This window comes from Periplaneta americana, chromosome 9 (genome assembly GCF_040183065.1).
Source record: "Periplaneta americana isolate PAMFEO1 chromosome 9, P.americana_PAMFEO1_priV1, whole genome shotgun sequence".
Taxonomy (NCBI): domain Eukaryota; kingdom Metazoa; phylum Arthropoda; class Insecta; order Blattodea; family Blattidae; genus Periplaneta; species Periplaneta americana.
Genome location: NC_091125.1, coordinates 127,154,851 through 127,166,330, shown reverse-complemented (window position 1 = coordinate 127,166,330; position 11,480 = coordinate 127,154,851). Strand labels below are relative to the sequence as shown.

The window sequence follows — 11,480 nt, the reverse complement described above, 5'->3', positions numbered from 1 at the left end:
ATATGCATTCCATATGTTAAGATGGGGAGCACTTTTTCTTCAACATTTTCATGGCTATTTCAAGCGACAGTTGTGTGATATTCTGCATGTCATGGATAGCTAATATTGCTGCTGCCGCTCTTTCTTTCGTGTGTATTCTAAAGGATCTTGCTGTTGTTTGGAGTGTTACTCCAAGGTATTTGTAGGCGTTTGTGATTTGAAGAGCGTTGTTCTGGAGTTGGATGTGGTCACCTTCAGCCACTACTGTATATTTATATATCTGCTCCAATTTCAAACGGTAAAATCTGAATAAAGATATTTAGTAGGGTAATCAATAGACTTTTTCAGACAAATTTTGATTATTATCTTTTGTAGTAAATCCAGCGGCTTTCTTATGGATTTAGAAACATTGCCTCAACCAACAATGCACCAAGGATAAATAAATTAATCTTAAAATATTGATAGAGAGCTAAGAACGAAGTATAACAAATCTATATATAATTTTGCGTTTTTATTACATAAAAATGCAATATATATGTCCCATCTAAGGTTCTAGTTAATTAATATTTCTAGATATTTAACTTTAGTGGAATTGGTTAAACATGGACAGTCACAATTTAGAGAATTTGTGGAACTAAAATTCTGAATTTTAATATTGTGAACGTAGAAGTATAAAATATTGAAGTACTGGTTCTGCCTGTTGTTTGATTACATTTTGGATCAGTATCAAACAGTGAAATTACGTATCTTTCCACTAACAATTTTTTCTGATGTCTGGAGAATCCCTGATAAGATTCTATATATTTTATCACATAATGAAGGTTCTGAATTTTGTTAAACTGCTGTATTCGATTTTGTTTTGGTTAATATAAACTTCAAATAAAGCTGGAAACAAAATTTACATTGGCTATGTCTTATTTTATTACAGAAAGGGACTGAGTCATCATTTTTCATATATTTTTTATGGTAGTAAAATTGCTTAAATTTTCGTCTGAACAGCCCCAAAATTTGCAAGTAATGTAGGAAAATAATACACTAAAAGAGAAGAATGTATGATAAATAAATCAATATTCTAACATATTTTTGTGTTTTTCTCAAGGCTTACAAAAGTGACTTAGTCCCTTTCTGAAATAAGCTGTTCATGTAATGTATGATGTTATCTGCGTATTTAACTACGCATTAAAGATAAGGGACTCCAAAGTCACAATATTTTTCTTAAAATATATTTTCAAAATTTTTATTTTAAATTTCATCATATATTTCCTTACATTCTTCCAAATTCTAAGATCTATATGCATGTTATAGCTATTCTCCTGGAGTTCACATCGTATTTGGAGTTGGATTATTTATTGGTGCTTTTTCTTCATCAGGAGAACTGTAAAACAAAATCATTTGCAAATTTTAGATATAATTTCACAGTATTTTTACGGCAGTATATTGATTTTATTTTACGCCCCTGAATACATTACACCATTGACTGAATTTCGAGTTTCTCAAATTTAATCTCCTCTTGCGATCATTGAGGTCCTCTGATATCCACATATCATTTATACCGAGGATATAGAAGTTGAGAGTTTAGGAGATGCGGTTGCGGATCTTTTCCTTTCGAATTTTATGTTGTTTATAAGGTAAGGCGACTGCATGTTGCTGTAGAATGCAGATACAATACTTTTACTTGCACACACTGATTTAATAATTAATTGATTTCCTACAGAGAAGAATATGGCATGCCAATTAAAATAATTATAACGGGACATTATTGCGAAAATACACACTTGAAAAATTCTTAAGTGAGATAAAATATTATAACATGTATCAGTGTTGGTTACAATATTTGAATATTGCGCGTTTACTACCTAACTTTCCAACTGATTGTAATCATATTTATACCACAGATAGTCTGTTATAAAACCTTCAGATCTACTCTTAAACTCAAATTCTTAAAAATTTCAGTTAGTGTTCTTCCTAGAGGTCGTTGTGAAACTGTGACTCTCACTTTGAGAGAGGAAGAGAGATTAAGGATGTTTGAGAATAAGGTTCTCAGGAAAATATTTGGGTCTAAGAGGGATGAAGTTACAGGAGAATGGAGAAAGATACACAACGCATAACTGCACGCATTGTATTCTTCACCTGACATAATTAGAACATTAAATCCAGACGTTTGAGATGAGGAGGGCATGTAGCACTTATGGGCGAATCCAGAAATGTATATAGAGTGTTAGTTGGGAGTCCGGGGGTGGGAGGAAAATCTTTGGGAAGGCCGAGACGTAGAAGGGAAGATATTATTGAAATGGATTTGAAGGAGGTGGGATATGATGGTAGAGACTGGATTAATCTTGCTCAGGATAGGGACCGACCGTCGGCTGTCTTATTTAGGGCGGAAACGAACCTCCGGGTTCCTTAAAAGCCGTAAGTAAGTAAGTATTGAGAATAATTTTATATTGAATGTCCGTGTTATGTTTGAAATTGAATACTCCTTTTTACTACACACAGTTTCTTCGTAATACGAGTATCCTGTGGTGTTAGTACCACGATTTGATACGGTAGAGAAAATTACACGTTCTCGTAATTCATAGATTGAATACTTACGGCATAACTATATCTCTAATGAATCTGCGTATTTCCTGATAAGGGTTCGTGAGACAGTCTGAAATCAAGAGAGATCCCATTGTAATGCTCACAAGCAAACACAACACAAAATAAGGTACATTTTTCATTCACTTTTATCCAGTTGAAATAGCTGGTAAGATGTGAGCTGTCCACACCTGTGGAGTAACGGTCAGCGCGTGTGGCCGCGAAACCTGGTGGCCCGGGTTCGAATTCCGGTCGGGGCAAGTTACCTGTTGAGGTTTTTCCGGGGTTTTCCCTCAACCCAATACGAGCAAATGCTGGGTAACTTTTGGTGTTGGACCGCGGACTCATTTCACCGGCATTATCACCTTCATATCATTCAGACGCAAAATAACCTAAATGTTGATACAGCGTCGTAAAATAACCCAATAAAATGAAGAAAAAAAAGATGTGAGCTCTCCATATCACCTGTTTCCTTGTGTCTGCATAGAGCAGGCATGTCAAAATCCTGCACATTGTGCAACTGTCTCTGTGCGATGTGCACTCTCTATTCCCCTACCTGGAGGGAGTGAATCGTCTTGGAGGGGAACGCGACAGGGCTATACAATACCTGCAGCAGCTTTTGTTTCAGTAACACAGTTTCAGTACGAGTGCCGATTTGGCTGTGTCTGTGAATGAGTTATGATAAATAAAGTGAGGAGTTCACAGATAACGGAGAAGATAAATTACGAATCATGTAACATAATAATTGTTATAAAGTTTCCCTCAGCCAACAATAATAATTATTTTAAAATTAAAGGCTTTCATCAGCCTATGTCGAGGTAATAGTATTGTGAGGTGACAATTTAGATCACATTAGTAAAGTTCTCAAAATATATTGCCAGCGCTTACTTCTTAATCAGTACTCTCACGGCAAAACGTACTTGACAATGGCGTTGTTTTGGAGTCTATACTAACACAGCCATCAAAGGTTAGACGACTTACGACTTTCATTTCATAAACTGGTAAGTAATGGAAGAGGTGAGAAAATTCAGATATCTTGGAGCAACAGCAAAAAAGGGGGAATGTCGTAAATTTATGAAAAATGAGATGAAGGTTCAGTACTATAGATCAAAGGGAGTAGAATATAATACATTTTGTTGCACTGCAAGAAAGATGATAGTGCCAGATATACATCGTGTTGACGAATTGGTATACCAAACCAAGAGTGGGAATGTCAAAGTTTAAATTGCATTTCCTGCAAAATGCAATACATTCAACATTCCCCCTTTTTGCAGTGGACTGTCCAAATATAAATGAAGCTCGGGAGGAAATTAAACGCACGATAAATATGGGAAATGCCTGTTATTATTTCGTTGAGAAGCTTTTGTCATCTAAGTTAGTTTGCTGTCAAAAAATCTGAAAGTTAGAATTTATAAAACTTGTGAAACTTTGACTCTCACTTTGAGAGAGGAACAGAGATTAATGGTTTGTACAATGTTGTACGATACGATATTTAATCATTTTTTGAATCTTTATCTTGGCTCCGGCTCAACGATCGCAGAACTTTACACTGCCTTTCTCTTCTATTTCAAATTCTGCGTACCTCAACCGCAAGTTATCTATCATCTCGTCTTGTGTATTTATGCTCCAATCATACTCAAAATACTAGATCTCAGATTACTGGTACATTGAGTATACCTTATAACACTTCCCGATACTCTTCATCATTCACCGTTTCAATTTGTCGTCATTGGAACTCGCTACTTCATTCTGTAAGGAGTTGTCAGACATTTACTAATTTCAAAACCCTGTTGTGAGCTTTCCTAAAATATTTTTTTCTAATATATGATTTTTATTTTTTAACATATAAATTTTCTTTATTATTTTAACAATTACTTCGATTCGCATTCGATTCGATTGTTTTATTCTTATAATTACATGTAACTAAACTTGTTTTCATTTTATTATTATTATTATTATTATTATTATTATTATTATTATTATTATTATTATTAATCGTATATTGTTCCTGTATTTCTGCCATTTTCTTTTTTTTTGTAGGTTATTTTACGACGCTTTATCAACATCTTAGGTTATTTAGCGTCTGAATGAGATGAAAGTGATGATGACGGTGAAATGAGTCCGAGGTCCAACACCGAAAGTTACCCAGCATTTGCTCATATTGGGTTGAGGGAAAACGCCGGAAAAAACCTCAACCAGATAACTTGCCCCGACCGGGAATCGAACCCAGCCCACCTGGTTTCGCGGCTAGAAGCGTTAACCGTTACTCCACAGGTGTGGACCTGCCATTTTCATATTTGCGATTGTTCTAATACTGGTTGAGTGGAAGAGAAGTCTTTATGGCCTTTATACCAGTAGAACTAAATAAATAAATAAATAAATAAATACATACATACACAAATAAATAAATACATAAATAAGTAAATAAATAAATAAATAAATGAATAAATAAATAAATAAATAAATAAATAAATAAATAAATAAGTAAATAGGTTAATAAGTAAATAGGTTAATAAGTACATCAATAAATAATTAAATAAATAACTGCTAGCATTGGCTATGTACCCAATAAGCTTTTGCCAATACAAACAATTCCGTTTCCAAATTTAAAACTCTGTTTAATTCGGAATTAAGAATGAAGTAATACAGTGTAGGAAAACTACGAGCACTATTTTCTCACCGCCTAGTGAAGATAAAATGTATCAGCTGTTAATTATTATGTATGTTACAAATTCTTCATTGCAATGTCTTAAAGATGTATCCTATGATATAATTAAATGATAACGTATCTGAGGTTACCGACTTAACCATAATAAAATGAGATCGCGGTACATTTTGGGAAGTTCGTTAAAAACTTGGGACATTCCGGGGACAGGTTATAGTTGGCGACAAAACTATTAATTCGGGATTGTCCTCGGAAAACGGGGACGTCTGGTAATCTTAAGATAGCATAAAGAATAGAAAGAAGGTAACACTTAATAATGTAACATTCATAATGGTCCTTAAGTTATTTCATACACATCAAGACGTAGAAACTTCCAATCCCTTACAATCACATTATCACAAACTATTGTACTTAAACGTTCCATGTAGTTTTAGAGACTCTTATTCCCTACCACCTTTTCACTGAGTCCAAGTAATTGTACCTATAAGACGGAATATCAATTGTAAGCCAAATACATAGTACGTTAAAGCTTATATTGATTGTGGTTTTTACACATAATGAAAGGCACACCGTGAGCCTTAAGTAGCAAATACTGCCAAGTTCAATGTAACAGCGGATTCCTTTCTAGCAGGGATGTCAAGGTCAGAGCACGCGAAAGACGCTACGTGCTCCCAAGCGCTCTCGGGTTCCAGTGAATCTGTTCTACAGGGACATCATTTTATTTTTACTAACATTTTTAATATTAACCTGTCTATACCTTTAGAGAACCGGAAACACCTCTTGCTCCCCCCTCCAAGACTGGAGTTCGATGATACTGGCGTAAAACACAAATCACTCTACTAGGTATAGGAAAGAAGAAAAGTAGTTCATCCATTTACGTAAACTAGGAAATATCGCGATTTTGAGTTTGATAATTTTCATTAGGTTTTTCTTTAATCAAAGTACAGTACTGTATTAAGAATAAGTGTTTTTACTCACGAAGTGAGTTATCCATGCTAACGTATTCATTATGCGGTGTATATTATACTGTCTACAGCACATTAGCGTACAATATAGAGAAAGAAGTTAAATTGAAAAATAATCATAATATGAATATTTAAACACAATTTTTAAAATGGTGGCCGTTCATTTCGATACAGGCTTCAGTTCTTTTGTGCATATTATCGCACTATAGACTATTGCATCTAATTCCAATTGCCAGTTTCGTCCTTCGTACCAGTAACTCATGTTGAAATAATTCTGTACCTACTCTACGTACTGTAAATTCAATCTTCACTTCTGCCCGACCCGAAAATATAAAATTACTCAAACATGCTATTAACTGTCCGTCCAAGTGGTTATACCGCAGGATTGTAGAAAGGGAGGAAATCACGTGACAGTTAATTTCTTAACGAGGCCCTTTTATTTAAGTTAAATTAAACAGCTGTATAATATTACGTAAACGTCCAATTCCTAAGAGAAATTAATGTTTTCAGAAAAGAGCTAAGACAGCCCAGCTATTACAGAGGGGCGAGCAGAAGCAGGTGGGAGAAATCGGGATGAGACGTAGGCAAACGGACAGTACCTGTGCGAAAGTATGATTCAATATTGAAAACTCTTTCGTCACTGGAAAACGCGAACATATTTCTGGAATGTACTAAACTCAGTAACTCAGTAGTGCTTACTATCTGCGGTCTTGGTTCTGTGTGGAGTTGGAATTTCATTAGTAGAAGGGGTGGGAGTGAAGTACATTAAAAAACTCAGGTACAATAAAAATTGAAGTAAAAATAAAATGATGTCCCTGTACAAGCAGTAGCGGTGAACAAGAAGGGGTGAACAAAATGAACTCTATTGGCCTATCGCTGCAAGATGAATTAAACTGCTCTTAAGTAATAGATAATGTGTTACACTCATATAAGAAAACAAGAAATAAACGCATGTTTTGCAGCATGTACCTCTCTAATAAATGCAATTAATTAAAACATAGTAGGATATAACAAATAATAAACATAGCTTCTCTTTAGCTTAAGCAGTTTTACATGATGAGGCCTATAATTAGCCTGGGCCTAATTATTGTTATGAGCTGTTACATAATCATGTACTACTTATATGAGCATTACCACACTTCTAGGAACAAATTTAAATTCCTGACTTCTCGCGTAATTCAGAGGTGTTTTTTTTTTCTGATTTTTGCCGAGACAAATCCAACTTGAGCTGGAGTAGGTCTATGGAACTCTTCTCAGAGATTTTTTTTAAACATTACAGTATTTTACACTGTTGAACAGGAGGTCAATTACTGAAGGCGTTGAAATTATAAAAATTGTGCTGTGAGATCTGCGACATCCATAATGAAATCTTCATCTGAAAGCTTTTAATAATAACGTTCAGATGCTCTAATAGGGTAAACTGTATAGTGATTGACCACTTAAGCTAATGAATAATAAAACAATGAAATAGAGGAAGACGGTGGTAACTTATTGAGAGAATTTTAAAGGCATTGGGTCAAGTGAAGATTCAGAAACAAATCAAAATCAATAAACAAAAGAAAAAATAAAATTTTAATGCAAAGATAAATTAAATAAACACAACAAGTCCACTTTTACAGTTATTGACCGTCTACTGCACAGTTATTGACCACATGCTTATTAGTGATTGACCGTCTACTGCACAGTTATTGACCACACGCTTATTAGTGATTGACTGTCTACTGCACAGTTATTGAATACTCATTTATTAGTGATTGAACAACACATTTTCACAATTTTCACTTTTTTCTTGTCTGTTTCGTTTCTCTTCTTCTGATCTTTCTCATTAAGAACTATTCGCCACCGGCGTAGCTCTGTCGGCAAAGGTGTTTGCTTGCCGATCCGAAGTTTCGTTCGGGCGCGGGTTCAATTCTAGCTTGGGTGATTACCTGGTTGGGTTTTTCCGAGGTTTTGCCCAACCGTAAGGCAAATTTCAGGTAATCTATGACGAATCCTCGGCCTCATCTCGCCAAATACCATCTCGCTACCATCAATCCCATCGACGCTAAATAACCTCATAGTTGATACAGTGTCGTTAAATAACAAAGTTAAAAAAATAAGAAAAGAACTCTTCTCGCTGCCTTTTCTTTAATTTCTTATTCGCTTCCTTCCTTCTCTTGCCTCTTCTTCCATTTTTCTCTTTTGTGCCTTATCAGAAGCAAGTGTGTGTCATTTCTCTGATGTTATTACAAATGGCTTCACCCAGCACTGGACGAGAACCAAAGAACACTTTTCCTTCAACGGGATATTTGCTTCTGGACGCTAAGGTTGCTTTTAGGACACCAAACTTCTTGGCAGCTTCATTTAAATCAAATCCACTGTGGACAGGTTCTGTAGCGTTTCGTAAAGCTTCCCCTGTATAATGCACTTTACCTGGCTTAGGCATTATAATATAGTATCAGTCCTGTAAAAATCCCCATCATTTAACCGATAACATATATAGAATTGGAGCAAATTGGTCATTATTCTAACAAATAATTTATGAACGACCAATCACTGTAGTTTGCGGACATACACTTTATAGTGATTGACCACGGGGCATTTTTATGTCATATAAAAACTTTAACAAAATAATATTCTGTGGACGGAAACCTTATACCTTTTCTCACACTGTGAGTGTAAAAACGAGCACCAGAATTTATGTATCCTTTGCAGAATAAATAAATTATTGCGTGCATTATTCTTAGCAATTTCTCTAGTTACTTACACTTGTTTACTTTCAGTTGCATTTCCAATCGATTTCAGTCCTCTCAGACAACAGACACTAACTCAGTGGGATGAACAGCGACAACTAACCACAAATAAGGATTGCTACTAGAGGTATATGCAGCAAAAAGTGAAATCACGATCGTGGTTTATTCACAATATACTTGAAAAAAGGAACCGGTCAATCACCGTATACTGGTCAATAACTACCTAGTTTACCCTATATCCTTGAGAAAGTTACATTCCTCGATCCATGTAGAGTCAACTAGTTCTGGACTGTCTCTGTTTTTCTATTATGAATTCTTATAAATATTCACGTGAGTCAACATATCTGGACAGAACAATATCGTAATAGTAAGAAACATCGTTAAACTGAGAATTTATGTACGAAAATCTGGACAATTTGTAGACACAACTCCTAACCGACATTTAACGAATTTCCTCCATTAGCAGCACACACTTTTGTTTGTACTTTATTCTATAAACAAAAATACAATGCTGTGAGGAACAAGCTCTACAATATATCTTTACATACATTTACTACTATTTAATATCAATAAAAGCAAACTAATTTGAATATTATATCATTCTGTAGATGAACTAATAAATTCAGGCGTTCGACACTGCTTGTATTTACACCTAAATAATTTCCACAAGCCAACCTCATCTTTCACTTACACAAGAAGTTAAGAGTCTAGTCGGCCTGAAACTTACTGAACGACTTCTTCATCAATGTGTAATGTACAACCCTTGTGTTCACCGGTGACTTGTACCTGCGTGCATTACGTGCTCTGATCAGCGCATACGGGCTGTGAGCACGTTTGCGCTCTCGTTGACATCACTGCTTTATAGCCAGCGATATCAAGCAAACAAAGACTGAGACACAAAATATTAATCTAAATACTTACCGAAAAGGCCGCAGGATTTCTCGCTGTCTTCCTCTGACTCGCTGCTTTTTGGCATTGCAGCGTTCTCAGTGACTAGTTCTGTGGAACTGAGATCTATTGAAATCTTTTGGGGATTTTATCACCTGCTTTTTTTATTATCTTATCTCGAAATTATGTAAATATTATCTCAAGGAAAGTCTAAGAAGTTACAGGATTGAAGTAATTCAATATAATATTTTATTGTTCAATTGCCGTACATATTAAGTACAGATTGACATTGTCACAGTCGGCCTGGTTGGCGCAGTTGGTATAGCGCTGGCCTTCTATGTCCGATGTTGCGGGTTCGATCCCAGGCCAGGTCGATGGCATTTAAGTGTGCTAAATGCGACAGGCTCATGTCAGTAGATTTACTGGCATGTAAAAGAAGTGCGGGACAAAATTCCGGCACACTGGCGACGCTGATATAACCTCGACAGTTGCGAGCTGGATGGATGGATGGATAGATAGATAGATAGATAGATAGATAGATAGATAGATAGATAGATAGATAGATAGACAGACAGATAGACAGACAGACAGACAGACAGACAGACAGACAGACAGACAGACAGCATTTATTGATGCATAATAAATTATACAAACTCAAGTACACAAGATTCTTCGCACGAGCCCGTACGGCCATTCGTGCTATAATTATGCCCAGTTTGAAACTTAAAAACAAAAATAATACTAACAACAGTTATTATTATTACTACCGTATCATTATCACCGTTAGGGCCTACAACTAATCTAACTTCATAACAAATTTCACAAAAATTATAAAAATAAAAGAAATGTAAGATATGAAAAGAAAAAAAAAACACAGTGAAACAATATACATTAACAATTCTATTTCTTATTGAAACTGCACCAAATATTCAACTAATACCTATTAGAAATACAAGTAAATGAGATATACAGTGTCTTTTTCTGGTTATAGGACATACGGATTTAACATTGTCACAGGTAACATGAACTGCTGCCAGGAAGTCAAAAGGAAGATAGTAATGGAAAAGGAAGCTTTAAAAAAAAAAAGAGTACCTTTTGCGGACCTCTGGAAAAAGAACTAAAGGAAGAGACTAGTGAAGTGCTTTGTGTGGAGTGTGATATTGTATGGGGAAAAAACATGGACGTTACGACGAAGTGAAGAGAAGCGACTAGAAGCATTTGAAATGTGAATATGGAGAAGAATGGAGCGTGTGAAATGGACAGACAGAATAAGAAACGAATCTGTGTTGGAAAGAGTGGGTGAAGAAAGAATGTTGCTGAAACTGATGACAAATAGAAAAAAGAATTGGCTGTGTTACTGGCTGAGAAGAAACTGTCTACCTACTAAAGAATGCAATGGAAGGAATGGTGAATGGAAAAGGAGTTCGGGGCAGAATAAGATTTCAAATGATATGCGACATTAAGATATGTGGATTATATGCGGAGATATGAGGAAGGCAGAAAATAGGAAAGATTGGAGAATGCTAAATTTGGAGTGAAAGACCTGTCCTTGGGTAGAACGCTATGAATGAATGAATTAATGAACGAAGAAACCTATGTACAGTAGTGGCAAAAAAGAAAACCGGACCGACTCTTGTAGCTGATTTGAGAGCCTTGTTCACTGAAGAGCACGATAGA

The 11,480-nt window shown here is 35.5% G+C and overlaps 1 long non-coding RNA gene across 1 annotated transcript; it reads right to left on the bottom strand.

Annotated features, from left to right (window-relative positions):
* Positions 1 to 1,200: 1,200 nt before the first annotated feature.
* Positions 1,201 to 9,939, bottom strand: LOC138706468 (uncharacterized). Its single transcript, XR_011334004.1, has 3 exons — positions 9,837 to 9,939; positions 2,569 to 2,626; positions 1,201 to 1,354 (listed from the first exon to the last, which is right to left on the bottom strand). It is a non-coding gene; the product is annotated as an uncharacterized lncRNA (long non-coding RNA).
* Positions 9,940 to 11,480: the final 1,541 nt, after the last annotated feature.